Genomic DNA, 27,922 nt, shown 5'->3' on the forward strand with positions numbered 1-27,922 from the left:
ACGATTAGACATGACTGAAGCCTGTTAGTAATGAGAACTTGCGATCAATCAAACAGCTGACCAGTCTTACCGCCTCCTACCTGCTCATTCTCCCAATGAATGCGAAGGGCTGTGGAAGCTCAGGGGGCTGCCTTTGCTCACTAGAAGCAGGGAGCTCCCTTCTTCCCCGTTTCCTCTTCCTTTAAAACAGCTTTATCATTTCTACGTTTGTCCCTTCGTTCAGTCTTGTAATGACTGTCTCAAGTAGTAAGAGTAATAACTGTCATAGTGACGGTCTCAAGTAGTAATTGTGGCAGTCAGCCACAGGCACACAGGACTAAAGGTTCATTAATGTCTGCTGTAAAAATGTAAAATATATTTCTTCAAGGTCTGAATAAGTATACATTTTTTGGTGTACGTTTTTGTTACATTTTTTAAAGTTCTCTTTTTTTTTTTTTTTTGAGACGGAGTCTCGCTCTGTCGCCCAGGGTGGAGTGCAGCGGTGCGATCTCGGCTCACTGCAAGCTCCGCCTCCCGGGTTCAGGCCATTCTCCTGCCTCAGCCTCTCCGAGTAGCTGGGACTACAGGCGCCCGCCACCACGCCCGGCTAATTTTTTGTATTTTTAGTAGAGACAGCGTTTCACCGTGTTAGCCAGGATGGTCTCGATCTCCTGACCTCGTGATCCACCCGCCTCGGCCTCCCAAAGTGCTGGGATTACAAGCGTGAGCCACCGCGCCTGGCAAAGTTCTCTTGTTTTTTAAAAATTACATGTATAGGGCCGGGAGCGGTGGCTCACGCCTGTAATCCCAGTGCTTTGGGAGGCTGAGGCGGGCAGATCACGAGGTCAGGAGATCGAGACCATCCTGGCTAACACGGTGAAACGCTGTCTCTACTAAAAATACAAAAAATTAGCCGGGCGTGGTGGCGGGCGCCTGTAGTCCCAGCTACTCGGAGAGGCTGAGGCAGGAGAATGGCCTGAACCCGGGAGGCGGAGCTTGCAGTGAGCCAAGATCGCGCCGCTGCGCTCCAGCCTGGGCGACAGAGCAAGACTCGTCTCAAAAAAAAAAAAAAAAAAAAAAATTACATGTATAGTGCTTGAACAGTTCCTTTAAAATACGTACGTGTGTGTGTGTGTATACAGTATATATAAAGAATAATGAACTGAACAGTTCCCTGCTTCTCATTCAACTCCTATTTCCAAAGTCAGTATTAGTCAAATACTTCCTCTTTTCCTTTTAGTTTGAGTTTTGTGTCTCGCATGAGTAATTTGAAACTACTCCAGAACTAGAAAATAATTCTTCTAAATTTACTTCCAGTATTTTTACTGTCTTGATTTTCAGATTTGAATTTTAATCCAATCAGAATTTACTGACCTATATGGCATAAGGAATGGATCTGACTGTATATCATGGTTCCCACTTCATTAAATGGTATATTCTTTCTGCAACTAATTTGAATTATCTCTTTAACCGTATATTAAATTCTCATAAACATTCTAGCTGTTTTATTGACAGTTTTCCTATTTCTACAACACTGCACTATTTTAATTACCCTAGCTTTTAGCATATATTTGGATATCTGGGAAGGCAAGCCAGTTGCATCTAGTCTTTAATATCTGTTTGCATTAACATTTTTAAAGTTTTGAATCTTCCCATTATAGAACATAGCATCCTTTGGTTTATTTGGGTCTTCTATGTTTTTTTCCTAAAGACCCACAGTTTTCTTTTCTTTTTTTTTGAGACAGTTTCACTCTTGTTGCCCAGGCTGGAATGCAATGGTGCGATCTCGGCTCACTGCAACCTCCACCTCCTGGGTTCAAGTGATTCTCCTGCCTCAGCCTCCTAAGTAGCTAGGATTACAGGCATGAATCACTACACCTGGCTAATTTTTGTATTTTTAGTAGAGACGGGGTTTCACCATGTTGGCCAGGCTTGTCTGGAACTCCTGACCTCAGGTGATCCACCTGCCTCGGCCTCCCAAAGTGCTGGGATTACTAGCATGAGCCACTACATCCCGCTAGTTCTAGTTTTCCACAAAGGGATCTCATACATTTCTTGCCAGGTTTATTCCTAGAGATTTCTGATATTTGAAGGGCATTGTGGATGGGCTTTCTTTTCTCCAACTACATTAGAATTAGTTATTGCTGATATATAAGAAAACCCTTAGGCCCCAAGAGGTGGCTCCCACCTGTAATCCCAACACTTTGGGAGGCCAAGGCAGGAGGATTGCTTGAGGCCAAGAGTTCAAGACCAGCCTGAGCAACATAGCAAGACTCCATCTCTGCAAAAAAGAAAAAATTAAAAAATTAGCCAAGCATGGTGGCACACACCTGCGGTCCCAGCTACACAGAAGGCTGAGGTGGGAGGATTGCTTGAGCCCAGGAGTTTGAGGATGCCATGAGCTCTGACAGTGCCACTGCACTCCAGCCTGTGTGTTGTCAGAGAGAGACACTATCTCTTTAGAAAGAGAAAGCTATTAGCTTCAGTATACACCAGTCTCATATCCAACCATGTTTAAGAGGTCCAGTAATTTTTAAAAATCAATGATCATAAATATTATAATCAGATTATCCATAAATAAGCTGGATCTCTAAGCCTTCCTCAAACCTACTCAGCCACTTAGCACTCACTTCTGACACAAAAATTACCCTTGGCCCCAATCAAGGAAAAATGAAAAATGCCTCTTATATGTGTATACCGGAAATTAGGGGCCCCTCGAAGGCCCGGAGCATGTTTTAGTATGGTCCCCCTTCCATTCCAAGAGGATATTAAGCTCTCTGCTGCACCCTCCATCTGGCCTCATTTGTCTACACAGGAATTTCCTCAGTGTTAAGAACACAAATGTTCCAGTCATTCCTAAGATAATTGTGAAATTTGAAAGAAAAATCCAGTATTTAAACAATAGGGCTAACAAGCTACTGGATTTTAACAAGTAGAAAACTTCCTTTTGCAACAGTTGTTACTTTGCAGTCAAGGAGCTGTAGTCCCTAAAAAAAAAAGTGATCAAGGCTTAGCGAAAGTCTAAGGGAAAAATATAAGACACAAGAAAAATAAAGACAAATCCTTCTTCTGCAAAATGTAACAGAAATATCACCTTGTGATATATCACAGAAAACTGCCAGGAATATTTTATTTATTTTATTTTATTTTATTTATTTTATTTTTTGAGACAGAGTCTCACTCTGTCGCCCAGGTTGGAGTGCAGCGTGTGATTTCGGCTCACTGCAAGCTCTGCCTCCCAGGTTCATGCCATTCTCCTGCCTCAGCCTCCCGATTAGCTGGGACTACAGGCGCTACTAAAATTAGCCTGGTGTGGTGCTGCACACCTGTAATCCCAGCTACTCAGGAGGCTGAGGCACGAGAATTGCTTGAACCGGGAGGCGGAGGTTGCAGTGAACCGAGATTGCACCACTGCATTCTACCTTGGGCCACAGGGTGAGACTCTGTCTCAGAAAAAAAAAAAAAAGCCTACTACATTTATTCATTTATTTTATAGCCCTTTTCGGAAATCGTGTGCTGGCTGGCCCCTACTGGGGTACAAAGCTGCAGAGGCAGAGGTATAGAGGCGGGTGAGTTCTGAATCTGCCTTGGTAGGGTAACATTATTGGAGGATCCCTTAGTGCTTTGACAAGAAGCAATTTGGCTATGGATTGTGTTTTATAGTAGAGCTAAGTTGCTTATCTGGAAACAGTGATGTTTGACATAGAGAAAGACTTGTTATCATTATTTTGGAAATCACAAGTGCTTCTTGCTGATTGATTTATTTTCTCCCCACCTCCCAAAGGAATTTGACCAGTTTGATTAAATTTCATTTATGTCAAGTGTACAAAATGTGTTGTAAGAGCTGTTTGTGTCAGAGACAGTAAACAAACCCCTTTAATCATTTTTCTTGCTAGAGCAGGAAGTCACCACTTGCCAATGAGAAATTTAAAACAAATCCCACAAAGTTTTAAGTTTAGTTCAGCAGATGAAATAGTTTAGGTCTTGGGATCTTGTAATCTTGGCAACTCCCATTTGCTGTCCCTGGTGAGAACACTTGTGTACTGTTGCTTACTTTCCGGTTCACTAAGAGGGTCGCACCTTGCCCTCTTAATCCTAGAGTCAAATCTGATTACAAACATTTTCCTCTCGGGAATCCAGCTCGTAAGGAAGATCACTGTGCTTTCTGTTAAATAAAATAGCTCCATTTAGTTGCTTTAGTCGTTCTCAGGCTTACTGTATTTCATCGGCCTGAAGACTGTGTTTGACATCAATTATTAGAGACCATTTGTTTTTACAATGGAAAAAGAAATAAAAGTGCAGATGTTGAACCTCAAAATCCATACTTCTTGGAACTATTTTCATTCCAGAAAGTAGGAATGTGCTGGGAGTTTCTTGTGTGGGGAGAGGGGAGATGAATGAATACAAAAATAGACATATCACTGTGACTAAGTAAAATATTTTATATTTGTCGGTTTCTTTTTCTATTAATTTCAAAATTAGAGAAAACTTTAGAACAGAAAAAAATAAGTGAATTATGGGAAAGTGAAAACTACAGGACACATTACAGTTTAGTTAGAATAGCTCATGTCAAATAAAAAAAAAATGATGAAAATTTGAGCTTTGTTATCAGAAAAGTAGTATGGTTAAAGATGGGCAGTCTTAGCACTTAAGGAGTCTCCTTAAACACAAGTTCCCATTCCCAGACCTCATCGGTGAATGTTGATAGCACAGTTGGACCCTAGCAGCAACCAACTTTACAAATGTGGGCATTTCTGGACGGGCGCGGTGGCTCACGCCTGTGATCATAGCACCTTGGGAGGCTGAGGCAGGTGGATCACGAGGTCAGGAGTTCAAGACCAGCCTGGCCAAGATGGTCAAACTCTGTCTCTACTAAAAATACAAAAAATAGCCAGGGCTGGTGGCAGGTGCCTGTAATCCCAGCTACTCCGGAGGCTGAGGGAGAGAACTGCTTGAACCTGGGTGGCAGAGGTTGCAGTGAGCCAAGATCGCATCACTGCACTCCAGCCTGGGCGACAGAGCGAGACTACATCTCAAAAAAAAAAAAAAAAAGTGGGCATTTCTTAAGGGTCCAATCTCTTCCTTTAACTGTGCAGGGGAAGCCAAGCTCCCATTGAGAGGTGACAGCATGCTGGCAGCTCTCGCTCACTCTCGGTGCCTCCTGTGCCTGGGCTCCCACTTTGGCAGCACTTGAGAAGCCCTTCAGCCCCCTGCTGCACTGTGGGAGCCCCTTCCTGGGCTGGCCAAGGCCGGAGCCGGCTCCCTCAGCTTGTGGGGAGGTGTGGAGGGAGAGGCACGGGTGGGAACCGGGGCTGCACGCGGTGCTTGCGGGCCAGCGCGAGTTTCGGGTGGGCGTGGGCTCTGTGGGCCCAGCACTGGGAGAGGCCAGCTGACCCCGCCGGCCCCGGGCAGTGAAGGGCTTAGCACCTGGGCCAGCAGCTGTTGTGTTCGACTTCTCCCCGGGCCTTAGCTGCCCCCCTGCAGGACAGGGCTCCGGACCTGCAGCCTGCCATGCCTGAGCCTCCTCCCCCCGGCCTTGGGCTCCTGCGTGGCCTGAGCCTCCCCACGAGTGCCGCCCGCTGCTCCACAGCACCCAGTCCCATCGACCACCCTAGGGCTGAGGATTGTGGGCACACAGCACGGGACTGGCAAGTAGCTCCACCTGCGGCCCCAGTGGGGGATCCACTGGGTGAAGCCAGCTGGGCTTCTGAGTCTGGTGGGGACTTGGAGAACCTTTATGTCTAACTAAGGGATTGTAAATACACCAATCGGCACTCTATCTAGCTCAAGGTTTGTAAACACACCAATCAGCACCCTGTGTCTAGCTCAGGGTTTGCGAATGCACCAATCCACACTCTGTATCTAGCTACTCTGGTGGGGACCGTGGAGAACTTCTGTGTCTAGCTCAGGGATTGTAAACGCACCAATCAGCACCCTGTCAAAACGGACCAATCAGCTCTCTGTAAGACAGACCAATCGGCTGTCTGTAAAATGGACCAATCAGCAGGATGTGGGTGGGGCCAGATAAGAGAATAAAAGCCGGCTGCCTGAGCCGGCAATAGCAACCTGTTTGCGTCCCCTTCCACTATATGGAAGTTTTGTTCTTTCTTTCTCTTTTTCGCACTAAGTGCTGCTACTGCTCGCTGTTTGGGTCTACACTGCCTTTATGAGCTATAACACTCACCACGAAGGCCTGCAGCTTCATTCCTGAAGCTAGCGAGACCACGAACCCACCTGGAGTAACGAATAACTCCAGACACCCCCCTTTAAGAGCCGTAACACTCACCGCGAAGGTCTGCGGCTTCACTTCTGAAGTAAGCGAGACCACGAAATCTGCCAGAAGGAAGAAACTCCGAACAAATCCGAGCATCAGAAGGAACAAACTCTAGACACGCCGCCTTTAAAAACTAACATTCACCGCGAGGGTCCGAGGCTTCATTCTTGAAGTCAGCGAGACCAAGAATTCACTGACTGCAGACACACCGTGATGGAACTAGGTAAGTGATAGGAGCCAGGAGAGCTGCTGCCCAGAGGAGGTTGAGACCACCTCCACAAGTGCCTCCGGGGAATATGAGAAACTGGGTAACTTCCGTGAAATGAGGCAAAGTACAAAGCCCTTTGCATCCCACTCAATACAAGGTGGGCCCCAGCTTCTCAGGGCAGGGAGTGGGAGACCAGTGGGAGCAAATGGCGCTTCCCACCTGTTGGCTGTAAAGAAGGCTGCAACCCACACCAGGAGCCAATTAAAGGGAATTGCGCCTGGTTCAGAATCCCAGAAAGCCATCAGGTGGGGTCTAATCCCCGGGGGGTGATCCCAATTAAAAGGGAGGGCTTTATATCAGGAGGACAATTCAGCAGATGGAGCCACGTGTTCCTGCTGTCACACTGGGCTCTCTAGAGGTAGCACCGTGCTTGAGTGGCTCTGCCTGCTTCCCTGAAGGAGCTTCTCCTCCCCAGACCTAGATGGGGACAGAGAATTATGGCTCTTCCTCTTATTATACAGCTTTAGAAAAATAGTACTTTCAGTTTAAAAAAAAAATTAAGAATATTTTTAGAGACAGGGTCTCACTCTGGCACCCAGGGTGGAGTGCAGAGGTGCAGTTATGACTGACTGGATTCAAGTGATCCTCCCGCTTCAGCCTCCCTGAGAAGTCAGGACTATGGGCATACACCACATTTTTAAAAATTTAATTGACGGCTGGGCGCGGTGGCTCACGCTTGTAATCCCAGCACTTTGGGAGGCCGAGGCGGGCGGATCACGAGGTCAGGAGATCGAGACCACGGTGAAACCCTGTCTCTACTCAAAATACAAAAAATTAGCCGGGCGTGGTGGCGGGTGCCTATAGTCTCAGCCACTTGGAGAGGCTGAGGCAGGAGAATGGCGTGAACCCGGGAGGCAGAGCTTGCAGTGAGCCGAGATCATGCCACTGCACTCCAGCCTGGGTGACAGAGCGAGACTCCGTCTCCAAAAAAAAAAAAAAAAAATTGATGCAGTCTTGCCATGTTGCCCAGGTTGATCTTGAACTCCTGGCCTCAGACTATCCTCCTACCTTGGTCTCTGAAAATGCTGAAATTAAAGGCATGAGCCAGTGCACCTGGCCGAAAGTTTGTTTTGTTTTTAAATAGTATTCTCTGAAAGGTCAAGATATTGTAAAACAGCTTCTTCAATAGAGGAAATAGCCCCAAATGTTAGCTTTTTCAGTTATTCTGACACAGTTAAAAAGAGGAGGACTGTCTGCAGAGCCAGGTGGCATGCCACGGCTGTGGCTCACTGTCAGTGGCACGTTTAAGGAGTCCTGCACAGTGTCAAGCCAGCACTTTTCACAGGCAGAACGCAGGCTGGTGAGCACAGAGCTAGCAAGTCTGCACAGACACTAGGTGGCAAGCCTCTGTCCCTCAGGGCTGATGAACCTGGGGACAGTGCCTGGGGCACAGAAACAATCCATACATGATCCGGTGCTGTGATCCTCGTTTCTCAAAACGGGAAACCTGAGCACAGAGGTTAACTTTCCTGAGGACCCACAGCTTCTAGGCAGCGGTGCTTGCAATCAATATTTGAAAGGCAGGCGCCATAAGATTCATCTATAGTTTTCTTTTTTTTTTTTTTTTTTGCTCACATCTCACATATTCTGTGGAATTAGTTTCCAGAGCAATCAAATTTTACCAAATAATGGCCAAACACAATGAGGGGCTCTAGCAGGGAGCGGAGATTACTAAAGAGGAAAAAATAAGATCTAAGTAAACGACTTGTAGGGTAGCCCACAGTTCCCAGGACGGTACCCGTTTGAGCACGATCTAGTGTCCGGTCCCAGACCCCCCTCCATCCCAGGCAAACCGGGACAGCTGGTAGCCAAACCCTTAGCTCGCCTTTGAACCATCCCGAACAACAAACCCAGACTCAAATGTCCAGAAAGCCCCTGCTGGCTCTCCGACCCGCTGTCCTGCGCTGGATCGTTCTGCTTTCAAGGGGCATTGCCTTGTCACTCTCCCCTAGATCCTTGGCCTTTCGGGGCCCAGAACGCTACGGAAGCCCGGCGGCCAGGAGGGGTTGGGCTCCCGCTCCATAGCGGCCCCCCGCCAGCACGCCGCCAGGCAGAGGAGGCTCCCGGAGCTCAGAGCGCGCAGAGCCCGGCCACTGGGCCACTGCCTGACCCAGGAAGCGCAGAGCGAGCTCCCACTCCGTCTTCATGGATTCCCAGCCCAGCTGCGTGGTGGTGACCGGTAAGACTATAAAATTTTTTTTTCTCCTGTTGGTTGCTGCTTTTAGCCTGCCTCTGGGTCTTAAACAGTTCCCTGAGGGAAAAAGAGTGGCAACTGGTGGTGCTAATATTTCCAGATGGAAACGAACTTCCTGCTGTGCCCCATTAATAAGCAATCAGGAACACAGGCATTTCTGCTTCTGTGGCTCATTCGCCTCAAATAACTCTTGAGTGGCAGGCACAAAGGTGCCACTGGTGGCTTAGGCTCAGACCTTGCCTTTCAACCTAGCAGGGAGGAAGCTGAGGCTGGTACCTGCTTTCCCTGGGTGGGGCCCGAGGCACGTGAGGTATCCCTTGGGGGTGCAGACTCATAGCAAGGAAGAGGGATCTATAGGCCCAGAAACCACAGGGCCCTCACAAGGCTTGCAAGCCCATCTACAATGGCCACCTGCAAAGGTGGTACCCAGTACCCACTCCTAGAGTAAGAACTTCCATTTTTTAGGGAGCTCTGAAGCCCCCCCTGAGAGCCACTACCTGGAGACCCTGAGCCCCAGAAGGTCAACGTGGTAGGAATGGTGGCTGCTCACTCCTGCAGACACCAGCACATCCAGAGTCACCCCCACCCACACATGCCTCACCAAGTCAGCATCCCAGCTGGTCCCTGGGGGCCTGATCTTCACAAAGCTCTTTATTCTTATTTTTTTTTATTTTTTATTTTTTTGAGACAGTCTCGCTCTGTCACTAGGCTGGAGTGCAGCGGCATGATCTCGGCTCACTGCAACCTCTGCCTCCCGGGTTCAAGCGATTCTCCTGCCTCAGCCTCCCAAGTAGCTGGGACTACAGGCATGCACCACCATGCCCAGCTAATTTTTATATTTTTAGTAGAGATGGGGTTTCACCATGTTGGCCAGGATGGTTTCAATCTCTTGACTTCTTGTGATCTGCCCGCCTCAGCCTCCCAAAGTGCTGGGACTACAGGCATGAACTGTTGTGCCTGGCCCTATTTTTATTTTTATATTTTTGATTTTTCTGAGACAGTCTCCCTCTGTTGTCCAGGCCGGAGTGCAGTGACTCAGAGGCTGCTCACCACAGCCTCGAACTCCTGAGCTCAAGTAATCCTCCCACCTCAGCCTCTGGAGTAGCTAGGGCAACAGGCACTCACCACCACACCCCACAGTTTATTTTAGTTTTTAGTAGAAACGGTTTTCCTGTATTCCCCAGACTGGTCTCTAACTTCCGGGCTGAAGTGATCCTCCCGCCTTGGCCTCCCAAAATGCTGGGATTATAGGCATGAGCCATCGTGTCCAGCCTTCATTTTTAGTTAGACACATTTGGCTGGTTTTAAGTTTTCTGAGTTGTGTTGGATGAAGAGACAGGGTTTCCTGGATGAACGGGAAATTGAAAGTTGTGTCATTTAATCTTTTTGGAATATAATTCAAACTCTTATCGACCTTCTGAGAAAAAGAAAGTTCTTTGGGAAACCTTTTATCTCCCATGCTTATTTGGGTTATTTTGGTTCTGGAGATCGAATGGTTCAAATTACTCTTGAATTCCTAAGGAAACTACCCCGAATACATGCAATGCTTGTCATGAATGAAATACGAACATTGAAGCACCATCTTAGAATCACTCTGACCCCTGCCTTTGTCTTGTCAGCCTGTGGTTTGCTGGCAAACTGGAGATTGTTTGATGAAGTACCTGATAATCAGCTGTGATTTGGGAATGCCCGCTGGATTCCAGAGCGTGGCCTTCCTGTGTTAGAAATGCTTAGAGCTGCCAGGGGCAGTCTCTTCATTTAATTGGATTTGCTTCGTGTATAAATCTCGCCAAGACAATTGGCATGTAGACAGATGGTGGGAGAACCAGGGTTCCGACAAATTGCTTCCAGATCAAGGTGTTCAGACTGGCACCAACAATAACAAGAGTGAGAAAACATGCATCGCTCCCATGGGCCTCTCAGAATTCTAAGATTTCTCCAGCTCCTTTTGCAAGTTCCACTGGGTGGCCCGACCAAGTTTAAAGTAAGGTTTGACCTTGCAACACAAGAGCTTCAAACCTTCATTTGCAGTGTTGATTTTTCTAATTTAAAACAGATAAGAGATGTCATATTTGCTGATATCAATATGATTCTAAAGCAGAATGTGATTTTTGTGTGTGTTGCTGCATTTTTGTTGTATTTTTATTATCCCAGGAGGTACCTGGCTTCTCAGTGCTTTTTTTTCTTAATCTTGCTATTTTCTATAACTGCCCTTTTTTTTTCTTTTTTTCTGGCTGTTTCCAGGGGCAGCTAAAGTCTTATTTATTCTGAAGGATTTGGTCAAATCAGAGGACACCATGGGCTTTTTGGGACGTCCTGTCCACAACTTTTTCATTCCCTGAGAAAGATTTTACTCCCTCGTGAGCCAACCCTGTTTGTGGGTCCTGACCCAGATGTTCAGGAATTGCAAAGGCATAATTCAAGTTTCTCTCCAGAACTGGTTCCTACTCTGAAGGCCTGAGGTCCAGGGAGCTGGGTTTTCAGAGACTGACGTGTAGTCACAGCCCTTTCCTCATCTAAGAATTTGAATGAATTGAGAACTGTGTCACAGGAATCAGAGATGGAACTGAAAACCTCAGTTGTGCTCCAGGATAAAGCTGAGTTAGAGAATTCCACTTGTATCTGCAGCCCACTTAATTGAGCACCTGACTCCATCACGGGCGTATCTGGCACTGGCTAGTCTCCCACACAGGAGGCCACAGAGTTTTTAAAACTTTATTTTGAAATAAATATTCATAGGAATTTGCAAAGAAATGTACAGAGAGGTTCCCTGTATCCTTTACCCAGCCTCTCCTGATACTGACATATTAACATTTTCAATATAAAAGCCAGGATATTGACATTGGTATAATTCAAAATTTGTATGTGTGTGCAGTATGTGTGCGTGTGTGTGTGTGTGTAGTTTCAGCTCGTGTAGCTTCCTATCACCACCACCACAATCAAGATACCTAGCAGTACCATCACCACAGAGCTAGCTCGTGCCAGCTCTTTACAGCCACACCCACCCCCTTCCTCCCATCTCAAACACCTGGCAACCATTAGTCTGTTCTCCATCTGTGTAATCATTTTATTTTACAAGTATTTTATGTAGGCTGGGCACAATTGCTCACACCTGTAATCCCAGCACTTTGGGAGGTTGAGATGGGTGGATCACCTGAGACCAGGAGTGTGAGGGCAGCCTGGGCAACATGGCAAAAATACAAAAAGTTAACCAGACATGGTGGCATGCACCTGTGGTCCCAGCTACTCGGGAGGCTGAGGTGGAAGGATCACTTCAGCCCAGGAGGTGGAAGCTGCGGTAAGCTATGATCGTGGTACTACACTCCAGCCTGCATGACAGAGTGCAATCCTGTCTGAAAACAAAAATAGGGCCAGGTGTGATGGCTCACGCCTATAATCCCAGCACTTTGAGAGGCCCAGAGGGGTGGATCCCTTAAGGCAGGAGTTCGTGACCAGCCTGGCCAACATAGTGAAACCCCATCTCTACAAAAAATATAAAAATTAGCCTGGCATGGTGATGGGCGCCTGTAATCCCAGCTACTCAAGAGGCTGAGGCAGGAGAATTGCTTGAACCCAGGAGGCAGAGGTTGCAGTGAGCAGAGATCGCACCACTGCACTCCAGCCTAGGTGGCAGGGTGAGACTCTGTCTCAAAAAGCAAACAAGCAAAAATAAAACACAAATAGTATATAAATGAAATCATGCGGTATATGTCCTTTTGAGATTGGTTCTTTTTCACTTGGCATAATTTAAGGTTCATCCAAGTTGTGTGTATCAATAGTCCCTTCATTATATAAAGTTTTTAAACTACTTCATTGAAATATAATCTACATGCTATACAATTTACTCATTTAAAGCGAGTAACATTCAGTGGTTCAGTACAGTCAGTTACATGTTCATCACTACAGTCAATTTTAGAACATTTTCAGCACCCCAAAAAGAAACCCCACACCTTTCCCCACTCATGTCCTCGCACAACACACGTACCCAGCTTCTGGCAACCACTAATGTACTTTCTGTCCCTATAGATGTGCCTCTTCTGACATTTCATATAAATGGAATCATTTTACATGTGGTCCTTTGCCTCTGGCTTCTTTCACTTAGCATGTTTTCAAGGCTGAGCCACGTGGTAGTGTGTCCAGAATTGGTGGGTTCTTGGTCTCACTGACTTCAAGAATGAATCCGCGGACCTTCGCGGTGAGTGTTACAGTTCTTAAAGGCGGCGTGTCGGGAGTTTATTCCTTCTGATGTTCTGATGTGTTCGGAGTTTCTTCCGTCTGGTGGGTTCATGGTCTCGCTGGCTCAGGAGTGAAGCTGCGGACCTTTGCAGTGAGTGTTACAGCTCTTAAGGCGGCGTGTCTGGAGTTGTTAGTTCCTCCCAGTGGGTTCGTGGTCTCGCTGGTTTCAGGAGTGAAACTGCAGACCTTCACAGTGAGTGTTACAGCTCATAAAGGCAGTGTGGACCCAAAGAGTGAGCAGCAGCAAGATTGATTGCAAAGAGTGAAAGAACAAAGCTTCCACAGTGTGGAAGGGGGACCTGAGCGGGTTGCCACTGCTGGCTCGAGCAGTCTGCTTTTATTCTCTTATCTGGCCCCACCCACATCCTGCTGATTGGTCCATTTTACAGAGAGCTGATTGGTCTGTTTTGACAGGGTGCTGATTGGTGTGTTTACAATCCCTGAGCTAGACACAAAAGTTCCCCACTAGATTAGCTAGATACAGAGTGTGGATACAAAGGTTCTCCAAGTCACCACCAGGGTAGCTAGATACAGAGTGTCAATTGGTGCATTCACCAACCCTGAGGTAGACTCAGGGTGCTGATTGGGGTGTTTACAAACCTTGAGCTAGAGACAGAGTGTGCTGATTGGTGTATTTACAATCCCTTAGCTAGACATAAAGGTTCTCCAAGTCCCCACTAGACTCAGGAGCCCTGCTGGCTTCACCCAGTGGATCCCACACTGGTGCCGCAGGTGGAGCTGCCTGCCAGTCCTGCACCATGCCCTCGTGCTCCTCAGCCCTTGGGGTGGTCAGTGGGACTGGGCGCCGTGGAACAGGGGGCCGCAGTTGTCAGGGAGCCTCGGGCGGCACAGGAGCCCATAGAGGAGGGGGAGCTCAGGCATGGCGGGCTGCAGGTCCTGAGCCCTGCCCCACGGGAAGGCAGCTAAGGCCCGGCGAGAAATTGAGCACAGCAGCTGCTGGCCCAGATGCTAAGCCCCTCACTGCCCCGGGCTGCCGGGGCTGGCCGGCGGCTCTGAGTGCGGAGCCCGCGGAGCCCACGCCCACCCAGAATTCGCACTGGCCGGCAAGCACTGCGTGCAACCCCGGTTCCCGCCTGTGCCTCTCCCTCCAAACCTCCCGGCAAGCTGAGGGAGCCGGCTCCGGCCTTGGCCAGCCCAGAAAGGGGCTCCCACAGTGCAGCGGTGGGCTGAAGGGCTCCTCAAGTGCCGCCAAAGTGGGAGCCCAGGCAGAGGAGGCGCGGAGAGTGAGCAAGGGCTGCGAGGACTGCCAGCATGCTGTCACCTCTCAGTAGCATGTATCAGCACTTCCTTCCTTTTTATTGACAAATAATATTTCATTGTGTGGATTATACCACATTTTGTTTGCCATTCATCAGTTGATGGACATTTTGATGTTTCTACTTTTTTTTTTCCACTGCTGAGTGTGTTCCGTGAGATAGGTGAACCATGATTTGTTTGACTGTTAACCCACTGAAGAACATTTGGGTAGTTTCCAGCTTTGGTCTGTTACAAATAAAGCTTCTCTGGACATTTTTGTATATACTTCTGTATGAAAATAAGTTTTCATTTCTCTGAGATAAATGTCCAGGAGTGCAAATGCTAGTAAATCCACTTTCACTTAAAAAAAAAATTGTCAAACTATTTCCCAGAGCAACAGTACCATTTTATATTCCCACCAGCAATGTGTGAGTGACCTAGTTTCTCCTCATCCTTGCCAACATTTGATGTTATCAGTCTATTTTAGCCGCTCTGATAAGTGTATTGTGACATCTCCAGGTTTTAATTTGTATTTCTATGATAGCTAATGATGTTGAGCATATTTTCATGTACTTATTTGCCACCTGTATATCCTCATCACTGACATGTCTCTTCATGTGGTTTGCCCATCTGCTAATTGGACTGTTTGAGTTTCAAGAGTTCTTTATGTATTTTATATACAAAGCCTTGGTGAAGTACATGATTTGCAACTATTTTCTCCACCTGTAGCTTGTCTCTTCCTCCTCTTAACAGGGTCTTTCACAGAGCAAAAGTTTTTAATTTTGATGGAATCTAGTTTGTTAATTATTCCTGTTATGCAGCCTGCTTTTGGTTTCAAATCTAAGAACTCTTTGCCTAGCCTTATAGCCTAAGATTTTCTCCTTCCCCCCCAAAAAACTTAGTTTTTTGTTTGTTTTCTGAAACAGTTTTGCTCTTTCGCCCAGGCTGGAGTGAAGTGGTGCAATCTCAGCTCACTGCAACCTCTGCCTCCCGGCTTCAAGCAATTCTCCTGCCTCAGCCTTCTTAGTAGCTGGGATTGTAGGTGCCCACCACTATGTCTGGCTAATTTTTGTATATTTAGTAGAGACAGGGTTTCACCATGTTGGCCAGGCTGGTCTCGAACTCCCGACCTCAGGTGATCCACCCACCTTGGCCCCCCATAATGCTGGGATTACAGGCATGAGCCACCATGCCAGGCTACTTTTGCTTTTTATATTTAAGTCCATTATTCATTTGGGTCAAGTTTTGTGTAAGGGGGTGAGGTTTAGGTTGAAGGGTCCGGGTTTTTTGCCTGTTGGTGTCTAATTCTACACCATTTGTTGACGAACCTATCCCTTTTCCATTGAAATTGCTTTTGCACCTGTGTCAACAAACAATTGGGCATATTCATGTGGGTCTATTCCAGGGTTCTTTACAAAGCATGCTCTTTATTCAGACATTTGTGCACATGTTCTTAAGCCCTCCCAGCTTGGCACTGGGTCAGCTCCCTGTTCTTTCTTTGCTCCCCAACAATGCCTCACATGTGAGGACTCTGAGAATGTTCCCAGGTTGGCACAGTTGCAGCCTCCATGGGGAAGGGGACGTGCAAAGATCCCTAGGGCCCAAGATGGTCTGAGGAGCAGGAAGAGAGTCTTATGGGGTGGGGCCTGGTGCTTGAGTGCAGCCAGGAGTAGAGGCCCCAGTCCCAAGGTGTGGCTTGAGCAAACCTGGGCACGTTTGGTTTCAGGTTTTGGGCCCTTCCGGCAGCACTTGGTGAATTCCAGCTGGGAAGCAGTGAAGGTAAAAACCCTGCAGCTCAAGACCCGGGAGCTCAGTGCCCAGTGAGTTTCTTCTGTGGCTGCTGAGAAACCTCCAGCGTGCAGGTCCCTCAGTAACCAGATCTGCAGGGGCAGGAGGGAAAACAAGTGCATGGGCCCCTGGGAGAACAGCTTGTCTTTGGCACTTGGTTTGTGACTTGTCTGCCTCGTGCCCCTCCTGCCTCTGAAGTAAAGAAAAGGGCCTAAAGGGACCCTCCTGGGAGGGATGGGGAGTGTCCCCAGAGCAGGTTTGCTGGCCCAGAGCTAGGTTTCTATTGTCTGCGTCCCTTCTGGCTATGGGGCCCGGGGGCAAGTCATTTCCCCCAGCCTCAGTTTTCTCATTCATGAAATGAGGGAATAATAGAGCAGATGTTGCAGGGTTGTTCTGAGGATCCAAAGAGGTAAGTATGTAATGTAAAGCCACTTTGTACAAGCAGCTATTTGAGCACCTGGGCACAGAGTAAGCACTTAATAAATGTCTATTGTCATAAGCAACATGCTTATTTGTAAGAAAGTAGCCAACTAGGAGAAAGCACAACCTCAGACAGGCCTTGAGGAGGGAACTGCCTCTTCTCCTTGGGGCACTTGTCTGCTCTCTGTCCCCATGCAACTGTCACTCAAGTGACACACCGCCAACTGCTTATTCACACTTGGCCATCAATTTCATGCCTCCGTTGGATCAACGTGGGGTCTTTAGTCTATTCTAAGTTTCTCGGTCAAGCTGAAAATGCAGCAAAACCCCTTGCACCATGCATTTGCAGCAGCCGTAGCATCGGTTTTCTAGGCTGTCAGTACAGATGCAATCAAGGAAAACTCTCAACTCTTGAGTCAGAATTTAGGTTTCTTTCAACCAGGAAAAAGCTGAGGGAATCCCAGAGCCACTGCCAAGCCTCACTGCAGCACACAACATACCAGAAAGGCCAGCCTGGGGCTTTATGGGCTCCTGTGTGTCTGCAGGCAGTTCCTCAGAGCACAGGACCTTTTCTGCCAAATCTTCGATGACCCTGAACCCTTCCATTTCTTTTTGCAGTCATGAGAATGGAAAAGAGCCAGGCCTCCTGGGTTTAGCTCCAAGCTGCAACAGTGGCAAGCTGTGAGACCCAAGATAAGCCACCCAGCTTTTCTGTGTCTCAGTTTTCTCATCTGTGAAATGGGAAGGCGTGATGATTAAGGGAGTTAACACATGTAAACCCCTTAGAACCAGGTGGGGCATATTGCCAGTGCTCACATAGATAATTCTTCTGTTACTAAAAGGCTATTCCGTGAGTCAAGGTTCCTAGCTGCCGGCAAATAGGATCTGACTCTGATGATTCACAGATAAGGTAGATAACACTAGGTAAGACAGAGCCTCTGTGCATGGCTGGGCAAGCAGAAGGTAAAGGGCAGCTCTGAGGACCAAGCACATACCCACACATGTACACATGCATACACACATGCATAAGTATACAACATGCACACACAGGCATACACACGTGCATACATATATACATATACAACATGCACACACAACACACATGCACACCCATACATATACATATGCACACACATATACCCCTATATACACATGCATGTATACACCTAGACATACGCACACCCATACACACATACCAAGAGCTTCAGGCTGTGGTGAGTGAGTGGTTAGCACACATACACAGGTGAGGGTGAATTTCATGATCAGCATTGTGAGCAGCAAGGGGAGTGGAGATGAAACCAAGCCTCTTTAAGTCAGACCCTTGAGGGACCTTGTGGTCTGACCTTTCTTTAAGTCAGTCCCTTAAGGGACCTTGTAGTCTCAAGCACCCTGACTCCTGCAGAAGCTTATGCAATTTCTCTTGAATGAAAACCTCTGATTTTTCACAAATTAAGATGAACTAAATGTCAGTTTCCAATTAAAGATCACCAAATACACAGAGAAGCAAACTACCACGAGTTAGGAATCAGCAGAAGCAGATTTAGAAGCTCAAGGACTTCAGCTACAAGAATGATCACAAAATAGCATAACTACATATGAAATACTTAAAGATAGAATCACAAAATAAGCAAAAAGATTGAAAAGATCAGGTGAACTGAAAAGGAGAGGAATAAAACTTACAGAAATTCAAAACACAGCTGTTGAGGTGAAAAATGTAACATGATTTAAAAGGCAGGTTAGAATTATGGCAAATGAAAGGCACCAGTCACGAAAGACTACATATGGTAAGATCCCACTTATATGATTGTCCAGATTAAGCAAATCTATTGAGACAAAAAGAGGATTAATGGTTTTCTAGGGTAGGTGCAGAGGAGGAAGGTGGTGGGGAAATGGGGAGTGACAATGAATATGGGGTTTCTTTTGGGAGTGATAGAAAGATTCTAAAATTGATTGTAGTAATGGTTACATAACTCTGTGCATCTACTAAAAACCATTGAGTTGTAGACTTTATTTATTTAGAGACAGAGTCTAGCTCTGTCGCCCAGGCTGGAGTGCAGTGATGCCATCTTGGGTCACTGCAACCTCTGCCTCCCGGGTTCAAGAGATTCTCCTGTCTCAGTCTCCCAAGTAGCTGGGATTTCAGGCACGTCACCATGCCCAGCTAATTTTTATGTTTTTAGTAGAGATGGGGTTTCACCATGTCGGCCAGGCTGGTCTCAAACTCCTGACCTCAGGTGATCCACCCACCTTGGCCTCCCAAAGTGCTGGGATTACAGGTGTGAGCCACTGCACCCGGGCTGAATTGTAGACTTTAAATGCTATAATTGTATGGGAGGTGAATTATATCTCAATAAAGACAGATTAGATACATATATAGATATACATGCATATGCATATATGGAAGTTTAGAGACAAATGAAGAGAAAATTAGTGAACGCCGGGCACGGTGGCTCAAGCCTGTAATCCCAGCACTTTGGGAGGCCGAGGCTGGGCAGGAGATCGAGGCCATCCTGGCTAACACGGTGAAACCCCGTCTCTACTAAAAATACAAAAAATTAGCCGGGCGTGTTGGTGGGCGCCTGTAGTCCCAGCTACTTGGGAGGCTGAGGCAGGAGAATGGTGTGAACCCGGGAGGCGGAGCTTGCAGTGAGCCGAGATTGCGCCACTGCACTCCAGCCTGGGTGACAGAGCAAGACTCCGTCTCAAAAAAAAAAAAAAAAAAAAAAGAAAATTAGTGAACTAGAAGATAGATCTGAAGATATTACTCAAAAGAGCAGCATAAGGAGATATAGAAAGAAGACAGAAAATAAATGTGGACAATAAAATGTGATGTTCTAAATATATTTAGTAGGAGTTCCAGAAGAAGAGAACAATGAGAATGGAAGAGAAGCAATATTCAAAGAGATAATGACTGAGAATATTCCAGAAGTGATGAAAGGCATGAATCCACAGAGATGAGCACAAAATAGACCAAGCAAGGACAAACAAGATCCACACCCATACACATTATAGTTAAGCTACAGAACACCAAAGACAAGGAGGTCTTTAGCCAGAGAGAAAAAGACAGATTACTTGGAAATAATTGACAATCTAATTAGACTAAGAGTAAATATCTCAAAGGCAACAGTAAAAGCCAGAATACATAGAGTAATATATTCAAAGTGCCAAAAAATTATCAATATAATTGTGTACCCAGCAAAATTATGTTTCAAAAACACGAAAAATGAAGCAAAGACATTTTTATAAAAACAAACACCAAGAGTTTACTATCAAAAGACACAATGCTAAGGGAACAACTAAAGGATGTCCTTCAGAAGGAAGGAAAATGATCTGAGAAAGACAGTGTGAAATGCAAGGAGGGGTAGTGAGCCCGCAGGCAAAATCTAAACTAGCATTATTTGTATAAGGTCATAGTAGTAATAGCTCCATTTTTTTTTCTTTTTTGATACAGGGTCTCACTCCAATTGCCCATGCTGGAATGCAGTATAGCTGGGACTACAGGCACGTGCCACCATGCCTGGCTAATTTTTGTATTTTTTAGTAGAGGCAAGCTTTTGCCATGTTGCCCAGGCTGATCTTGAACTCCTGGACTCAAGCAATCAATCCACCTCGGCCTCCCACAGTGCTGGGATTACAGGTGTGAGCCACCATGCCGGGCCAATAGCTTCTTGTTAGGCTTTAAATAGAGAACTGAACTAAAATGTAAGACAGTGAAAGCTTTTATAAGCCAAGCAGGATGATCAAAGTTTAAGTTTTTTGTTTTTTGAGGCAGAGTCTTGCTCTGTCACCCAGGCTGGAGTGCAGTGGCATGATCTTGGCTCACTGCAACCTCTGCATCCCAGGTTCAAGCTATTCTCCTGCCTCAGCCTCCTAAGTAGCTGGGACTACAGGTGCGTGCCACCATGCCCAGCTAATTTTTGTATTTTTAGTAGAGACGGGGTTTCACCATGTTGGCCAGGATGGTCTCGATCTCCTGACCTCATGATCCACCTGCCTCAGCCTCCCAAAGTGCTGGAATTACAGGCGTGAGTCACCGTGCCAGGCCAAAGTTTAAGTTTTTTAAGGTCCTTGTATTCTACGGGACAGGCATCCAGATATCAGCTTTAGACTTTTGAAATTTTGCCATACATATATAATTTAACAGAGTAAATATTTTTTTTGTTTTTTCAATTTTGTGTTCTCTTTTTTTCATGTAATTGTTTTATTATACTTTAAGTTCTGGGGTACATGTGCAGAACGTGCAGGTTTGTTACATAGGTATACACGTGCCATGGTGGTTTGCTGCACCCATCAACCCATCATCTACATTAGGTATTTCTCCTAATGCTGTCCCTCCTCCAGCCCCCCACCCCCTGACAGGCCCCAGTGTGTGATGCCCACCCGCACCCCCAGTGTCCGTGTGTTCTCATTGTTTAACTCCCAGTATCAGTGAGAACATACAGTGTTTGATTTTCTGTATCTGTGTATTTCTAGTTCTAGATCCTTGAGGAATCGCCACACTGTCTTCCACAATTGTTGAACTAGTTTACACTCCCACCAACAGTGTAAAAGTATTCCTATTTATCCTAATCCTCTCCAGTATCTGTTTCCTGACTTTTTAATGATCACCATTCTAACTGGCATGAGATGATATCTCATTGTGGTTTTGATTTGCATTTCTCTAATGATCAGTGATGATGAGCTTTTTTACATATGTTTCTCGGTGGCATAAATGTCTTCTTTTGAGAAGTGTCTGTTCATATCCTTCGCCCACTTTTTGATGGGGTTGTTTTTTTCTTGTAAATTTAAGTTCCTTATAGATTCTGGATATTAGCCCTTTGTCAGGTGGGTAGATTGCAAAAATGTTCTCCCATTCTGTAGGTTGCTTGTTCACTCTGATGATAGTTTCTTTTTCTGTGCTGAATCTCTTTAGTTTAATTAGATTGCATTTGTCAATTTTGGCTTTTGTTGCCATTGCTTTTGGTGTTTTAGTCATGAAGTCTTTGCTCATGCCTATGTCCTGAATGGTATTGTCTAGGTTTTCTTCTAGGGTTCTTAGGGTTTTAGGTCTTATGTTTCTTATGTTTAAGTCTTTAATCCATCTTGAATTAATTTTTGTGTAAGGTGTAAGGAAGGGTTCCAGTTTCAGCTTTCTGCATATAGCTAGCCAGTTTTCCCAATACCATTTATTAAATAGCAAATCTTTTCCCCATTGCTTGTTTTTGTCAGGTTTGTCAAAGATCAGATGGTTGTAGATGTGTGCTGTTATTTCTGAGGCCTCTGTTCTGTTCCATTGGTTTATATATCTGTTTTGGTACCAGTACCATGCTGTTTTTGTTACTGTAGCCTTGTAGTATAGTTTGAAGTCAGGTAATGTGATGCCTCCAGCATTGTTCTTTTTGCTTAGGATTGTCTTGGCTATGTGGGCTTTTTTTTGGTTCCATATGAAATTTAAAGTAGTTTTTTCCAGTTCTGTGAAGAAAGTCAATGGTAGCTTGATGGGGATAGCATTGAATCTATAAATTACTTTGGGCAGTATGGCCATTTTCATAATATTGATTCTTCCTATTTATGAGCATGGAATGTTTTTCTATTTGTGTCCTCTTATTTCCTTGAGCAGTGATTTGAGGTTCTCCTTGAAGAGGTCCTTCACATCCCCTGTAAGTTGTATTCCTAGGTATTTTATTCTCTTTGTAGCAATTGTGAATGGGAGTTCACTCATGATTTGGCTGTCTGTTATTGGTGTATAAGAATGCTTGTAATTTTTGCACATTGATTTTGTATCCTGAGACTTTGCTGAAGTTGCTTATCACCTTAAGGAAATTTTGGGCTGCGACGATGGGGTTTTCTAAATATACAATCATGTCATCTGCAAACAGACAATTTGACTTCTTCTCTTCCTATTTGAATACCCTTTATTTCTTTCTTTCGCCTGACTGCCCTGGCCAGAACTTCCAATACTGTGTTGAATAGGAGTGGTGAGAGAGGGCGTCCTTGTCTTTTGCTGGTTTTCAAAGGGAATTTCCAGTTTTTGCCCATTCAGTATGATATTGGTTGTGGGTTCGTCATAAATAGCTCTTATTATTTTGAGATACATTCCATCAGTACCTAGTTTATTGAGAGTTTTTAGCATGAAGGGTGTTGAATTTTGTCAAAGGCCTTTTCTGCATCTATTGAGATAATCATGTAGTTTTTGTCTTTGGTTCTGTTTATGTGATGGCTTACATTTATTGATTTGTGTATGTTGAACCAGCCTTGCATCCCAGGGATGAAGCCAACTTGATCATGGTAGATAACATTTTAGCTTTTTGATGTGCTGCTGGATTCAGTTTGCCAGTATTTTATTGAGGATTTTTGCATCAATGTTAATCAGGGATATTGGGCTGAAATTCTCTTTTTGTTGTTTGTCTGCCAGGTTTTTGGTATCAGGATGATGCTGGCCTCATAAAATGAGTTAGGGAGGATTCCCTCTTTATCTATTGTTTGGAATAGTTTCAGAAGGAATGGTACCAGCTCCTCTTTGTACCTCTGATAGAATTTGGTCATGAATCCGTCTGGTCCTGGACTTTTTTTAGTTGGTAGGCCATTAATTAGTGCCTCAATTTCAGAACTTGTTATTGGTCTGTTCAGGGATTCGAGTTCTTCCTGGTTTAATCTTGGGAGGGTGTATGTGTCCCGGGATTTATCCATTTCTTCTATATTTTCTAGTTTATTTGTGTAGAGGTGTTTATAGTATTCTCTGGTAGTTTGTATTTCTGTGGGATCGGTGGTGATAATCCCCTTTACCATTTTTTATTGCGTCTATTTGATTCTTTTTTCTTCTTTATTAGTCTGGCTAGCATATTATCTACTTTGTTGATCTTTTCAAAAAACCAGCTCCTGGATTCATTGATTTTTTTTGAAGGGTTTTTCATGCCTCTATCTCCTTCAGTTCTGCTCTGATCTTCGTTATTTCTTGTCTTCTGCTAGCTTTTGAATTTGTTCTTGCTTCCCTAGTTCTTCTAATTGTGATGTTAGGGTGTTGATTTTAGATCTTTACTGCTTTCTCTTGTAGGCATTTAATGCTATAAACTTCCCTCTACACACTGCTTTAAATGTGTCCCAGAGATTCTGGTATGTTGTGTCTTTGTTCTCATTGGTTTCAAAGAACATCTTTATTTCTGCCTCAATTTCGTTATGTACCCAGTAGTCATTCAGGAGCAGGTTGTTCAGTTTCCATGTAGTTGTGCGGTTTTGAGTTTCTTAATCCTGAGTTCTAATTTGATTGCACTGTGGCCTGAGAGACTATTTATTATAATTTCCATTCTTTTGCATTTGCTGAGGAGTGCTTTACTTCCAATTATGTGGTCAGTTTTAGAATAAGTGTGATGTGGTGCTGAGAAGAATGTATATTCTGTTGATTTGGGGTGGAGAGTTCTGTTAGATGTCTCTTAGGTCTGCAGAGCTGAATTCAAGTCCTAGATATCCTTGTTAATTTTCTGTCTCATTGATCTGTTTAATATTGACAGTGGGGTGTTAAAGTCTCCCAGTATTAATGTGTGGGAATCCAAGTCTCTTTGTAGGTCTCCAAGAACTTGCTTTATGAATCTGGGTGCTCCTGTATTGGGTGCATATATATTAAGATGGTTAGCTCTTCTTGTTGCATTGATCCCTTTACCATTATGTAATGCCCTTCTTTGTCTCTTTTGATCTTTGTTGGTTTAAAGTCTGTTTTATCAGAGACTAGGATTGTAACTGATGCTTTTTTTTTTTTTTTTTTTTTGCTTTCCATTTGCTTGGTAAATATTCCTTCGTCCCTTTATTTTGAGCCTATGTATGTCTTTGCACATGAGACACCAATGGGTCTTGACTCTTTATCCAATTTGCCAGTCTGTGTATTTTAATTGGGGCATTTAGCCCATTTACGTTTAAGGTTAATATTGTTATGTGTGAATTTGATCCTGTCATTATGATACTAGCTGGTTATTTTGCCCGTTAGTTGATGCAGTTTCTTCATATCATCAATGGTCTTTACAATTCGGTATGGTTTCACAGTGGCTGTTACCGGTGGTTCCTTTCCATATTTGGTGCTTCCTTCAGGAGCTCTTGTCAGGCAGGCCTGGTGGTGACAAAATCTCTCAACATTTGCTTGTCTGTAAAGGATTTTATTTCTCCTTCACTTATGAAGCTTAGTTTGGCTGGATATGAAATTCTGGGTTGAAAATTCTTTAAGAATGTTGGATATTGGCCCCCACTCTCTTCTGGCTTGTAGGGTTTCTGCTGAGAGATCTGCTATTAGTCTGATGGGCTTCCCTTTGTGGGTAACCCGACCTTTCTCTCTGGCTGCCCTTAACATTTTTTCCTTCATTTCAACCTTGGTGAATGTGACAATTATGTGTCTTGGGGTTGCTCTTCTCAAGGAATATCTTTGTGGTGGTCTCTGTATTTCCTGAATCTGAATGTTGGCCTGCCTTGCTAGGTTGGGGAAGTTCTGCTGGATAATACCCTGAAGAGAGTTTTCCAACTTGGTTCCATTCTCCCTGTCACTTTCAGGTACACCAGTCAAACGTAGATTTATTCTTTTCACATAGTCCCATATTTCTTGGAAGCTTTGTTTCTTTCCACTGTTTTTTTTCTCTAATCTTGTCTTCTCACGTTATTTCATTGAGTTGATCTTCAATCTCTGATATCCTTTCTTCTGCTTGATCGATTCAGCTATTGATACTTGTGTATGCTTCATGAAGTTCTTGTGCTCTGTTTTCAGCTCCATCAAGTCAATTATGTTCTTCTCTAAACTGGTTATTCTAGTTAGCAATTCATCTAACCTTTTTTCAAGGTTCTTAGCTTCCTTACATTGGGTTAGAACATGCTTCTTTAGCTCAGAGGAGTTTGTTATTATCCACCTTGTGAAGCCTACTTCTGTCAATTCATCAAACTCATTCTCCATCCAGTTTTGTTCCCTTGCTGGCAAGGAGCTGTGATCCTTTTGAGGTGAACAGACATTCTGGTTTTTGGAATTTTCAGCCTTTTTGCACTGGTTTTTCCCCATCTTCATGGATTTATCTACCTTTGGTCTCTGATGTTGGTGACCTTCAAGTGGGGTTTCTGTGTCTGGACGTCCTTTTTGTTGATGTTGATGCTATTTCTTTCTGTTTGTTAGTTTTCCTTCTAACAGTCAGGCCCCTCTACTGCAGGTCTGCTGGAATTTGCAGGAGGTTCACTGTAGACCCTGTTTGCCTGGGTATCACTGGCAGAGGCTGCACAGCAGCAAAGATTGCTGCCTGAAGCTTCGTCCTAGAGGGGCACCTGCCAGATGCCAGCCAGAGCTCTCCTATATGAGGTGTCTGTCGGCCCCTACTGGGAGGTGTCTCCCAGTCAGGATACATGGGGGTCAGGGGCCCACTTGAGGAGGCAGTCTGTCCCTTATCAGAGATCAGACGCTGTGCTGGGAGATCTGCTGCTCTCTTCAGAGCTGTCAGGCAGGGACATTTAAGTCTGCTGAAGCTGCGCCCACAGCTGCCCCTTCCCCCAGGTGCTCTGTCCCAGAGAGATGGGGGGTTTTAGCTATATGTCCCTGACTGGGGCTGCTGCCTTTTTTTTCAGAGATGCCCTTCCCAGAGAGGAGGGATCTAGAGAGGCAGTCTGGCCGCAGTGGCCTTGTTGAGCTGTGGTGAGCTGCACCCAGTTTGAACTTCCCAGTGGCTTCGTTTACACTGTGAGGGTAAAACCACCTACTTAAGCCTCAGCAATGGTGGACGCCTCTCCCCCCACCAAGCTCAAGGGTCCTAGGTCGACCTCAGACTGCTGTGCTGCAGCGAGAATTTCAAGCCAGTGGATCTTAGCTTGCTGGGCCCTGTGGGAGTGGAACCCGCTGAGCCAGAGCACTTGGCTCCCTGGCTTCAACCCTCCTTCCAGGGGAGTGAACGATTCTGTTTCGCTGGTGTTCCGGGTGCCCTTGGGGTATGAAAAAAAAATAAACTCCTGCAGCTAGCTCGGTGTCTGCCCAAACACCCATCCAGTTTTGTGCTTGAAACTCAGGGCTCTGGTGGCCTAAGCACTGGAGGGAATCTCCTGGTCAGCCAGTTGCAAAGACCGTGGGAAAAGCACAGTATCTGGGCTGGAGTGCACTGTTCCTCCTAGTACAGTCTCTCACAGCTTCCCTTGGCTCAGAGAGGGGAATCCCCTGACCCCTTGTGCCTCCCAGGTGAGGCAATGCCCCACCCTCCTTCGGCTTGCCCTCCGTGGGCTGCATCCACTGTCCAGCCAGTCCCAATGAGATGAACTGGGTACCTCAGTTGGAAATGCAGAAATCACTCACATTCTGGTTGATCTCGCTGGGAGCTGCAGACTGGAGCTGCTCTTATTTGGCTATCTTCAAGAGTAACGATTAAAGAGTAGAAGTAGAGTATGTGGTTTCAATAAAATTACAAAACAGATAAGAAAACAAATAAAGCTTCAGTCACAGAGACCAAAAAATCACCCTATAGAACAAGGTGGGTAAAGGCACCACTGCCATCCCTGCTGAACACTAGGCACTGTAGTTGTCCCCATGCCACTGTATACTGCACTGCCACCACCCCACCACCACCCCTGCCCACCTCAGGCTTTACTTCTTCCCTGGGAAGCTTGGTGTTGTTGCTTCTATCAGAAACATTTGCTCCTGATGGAATGTTGAGGGTGAGTGTATCATATTGGCTAAGCCTAAGTCATGTCACCCTGTCCTGGCTGCAGGAGAGACTGTCCTTTTCAGCAGGTGTAGTGGGAGCCAGACTCTATCTACCATCAACACTCCAATATCAGGGGTTTCCCCAAACAGAGGAAGATCAAAGAAATAACAAATGTCCATATGAATATCAAAAATGAAATTGGCTCTTTTTTTTTTTTTTTTTTTTTTTTGAGATGGAGTCTCACTCTGTCACCCAGGCTGCAGTGCAGTGGCACAATCTTGGCTCATTGCAACCACCACCTCCTGGGTTTAAGCAATTCTCCTGTCTCAGCCTCCCAATTAGCTGGGACTATAGGTGCATGCCACCACACCCAGCTAATTTTTGTATTAATAGAAACAAGGTTTTGTCATATTGGCCAGGCTGGTCTGCATCTCCTGACCTCGTGATCCACCCGCTTCAGCCTCCCAAAGTGCTGGGATTACAGGTGTGAGCCACCACACCCAGCCTAAATTAGCTCTTTTAGGTCTGGCATATATTTATCCATTCCTGATGTGGAGCACAAAGACTATTATAATGTTAGTCTCTTCCTCTTCTATTTCCATCCCAACTGGGTGTACTGCATACAATTTTGACACTAATTATCTGGAGTTAGCACAGACCCCACAGGCTAAGAGCAAAGTTCTCCATGAAGTTGTCCCCACTTTAGATGCCAGACACACTTCAAGGGGTCACCAGATCCACCTGCATTTCTGGCCAAATGGCTATTAATTTAGGAGTTCTCACAATTCTAGGTTCAATGATTCACCAGAACTACTTACAGAACTCAGGAACGTGCTGTACTTAAACTGCAGTTTCATTATGAAGGGTGAGGTCTGGGAGGA

At 45.4% G+C, this 27,922-nt stretch overlaps 1 protein-coding gene across 1 annotated transcript in view; it reads left to right on the top strand.

Annotated features, from left to right (window-relative positions):
- Window positions 1-6,455: 6,455 nt before the first annotated feature.
- PGPEP1L (pyroglutamyl-peptidase I like) overlaps window positions 6,456-27,922 on the top strand; it is a 59,791-nt gene continuing 38,324 nt past the window's right edge. Inside the window, exons 1-2 of the mRNA XM_032175306.2 lie at window positions 6,456-6,476; window positions 8,474-8,700. The gene's annotated coding sequence lies outside the window, so the exon portion shown is untranslated. The remainder of the gene's footprint in view (window positions 6,477-8,473; window positions 8,701-27,922) is intronic.

The sequence above is a fragment of the Hylobates moloch genome, unplaced genomic scaffold (genome assembly GCF_009828535.3).
Source record: "Hylobates moloch isolate HMO894 unplaced genomic scaffold, HMol_V3 SCAFFOLD_14, whole genome shotgun sequence".
Classification (NCBI taxonomy): Eukaryota; Metazoa; Chordata; class Mammalia; order Primates; family Hylobatidae; genus Hylobates; species Hylobates moloch.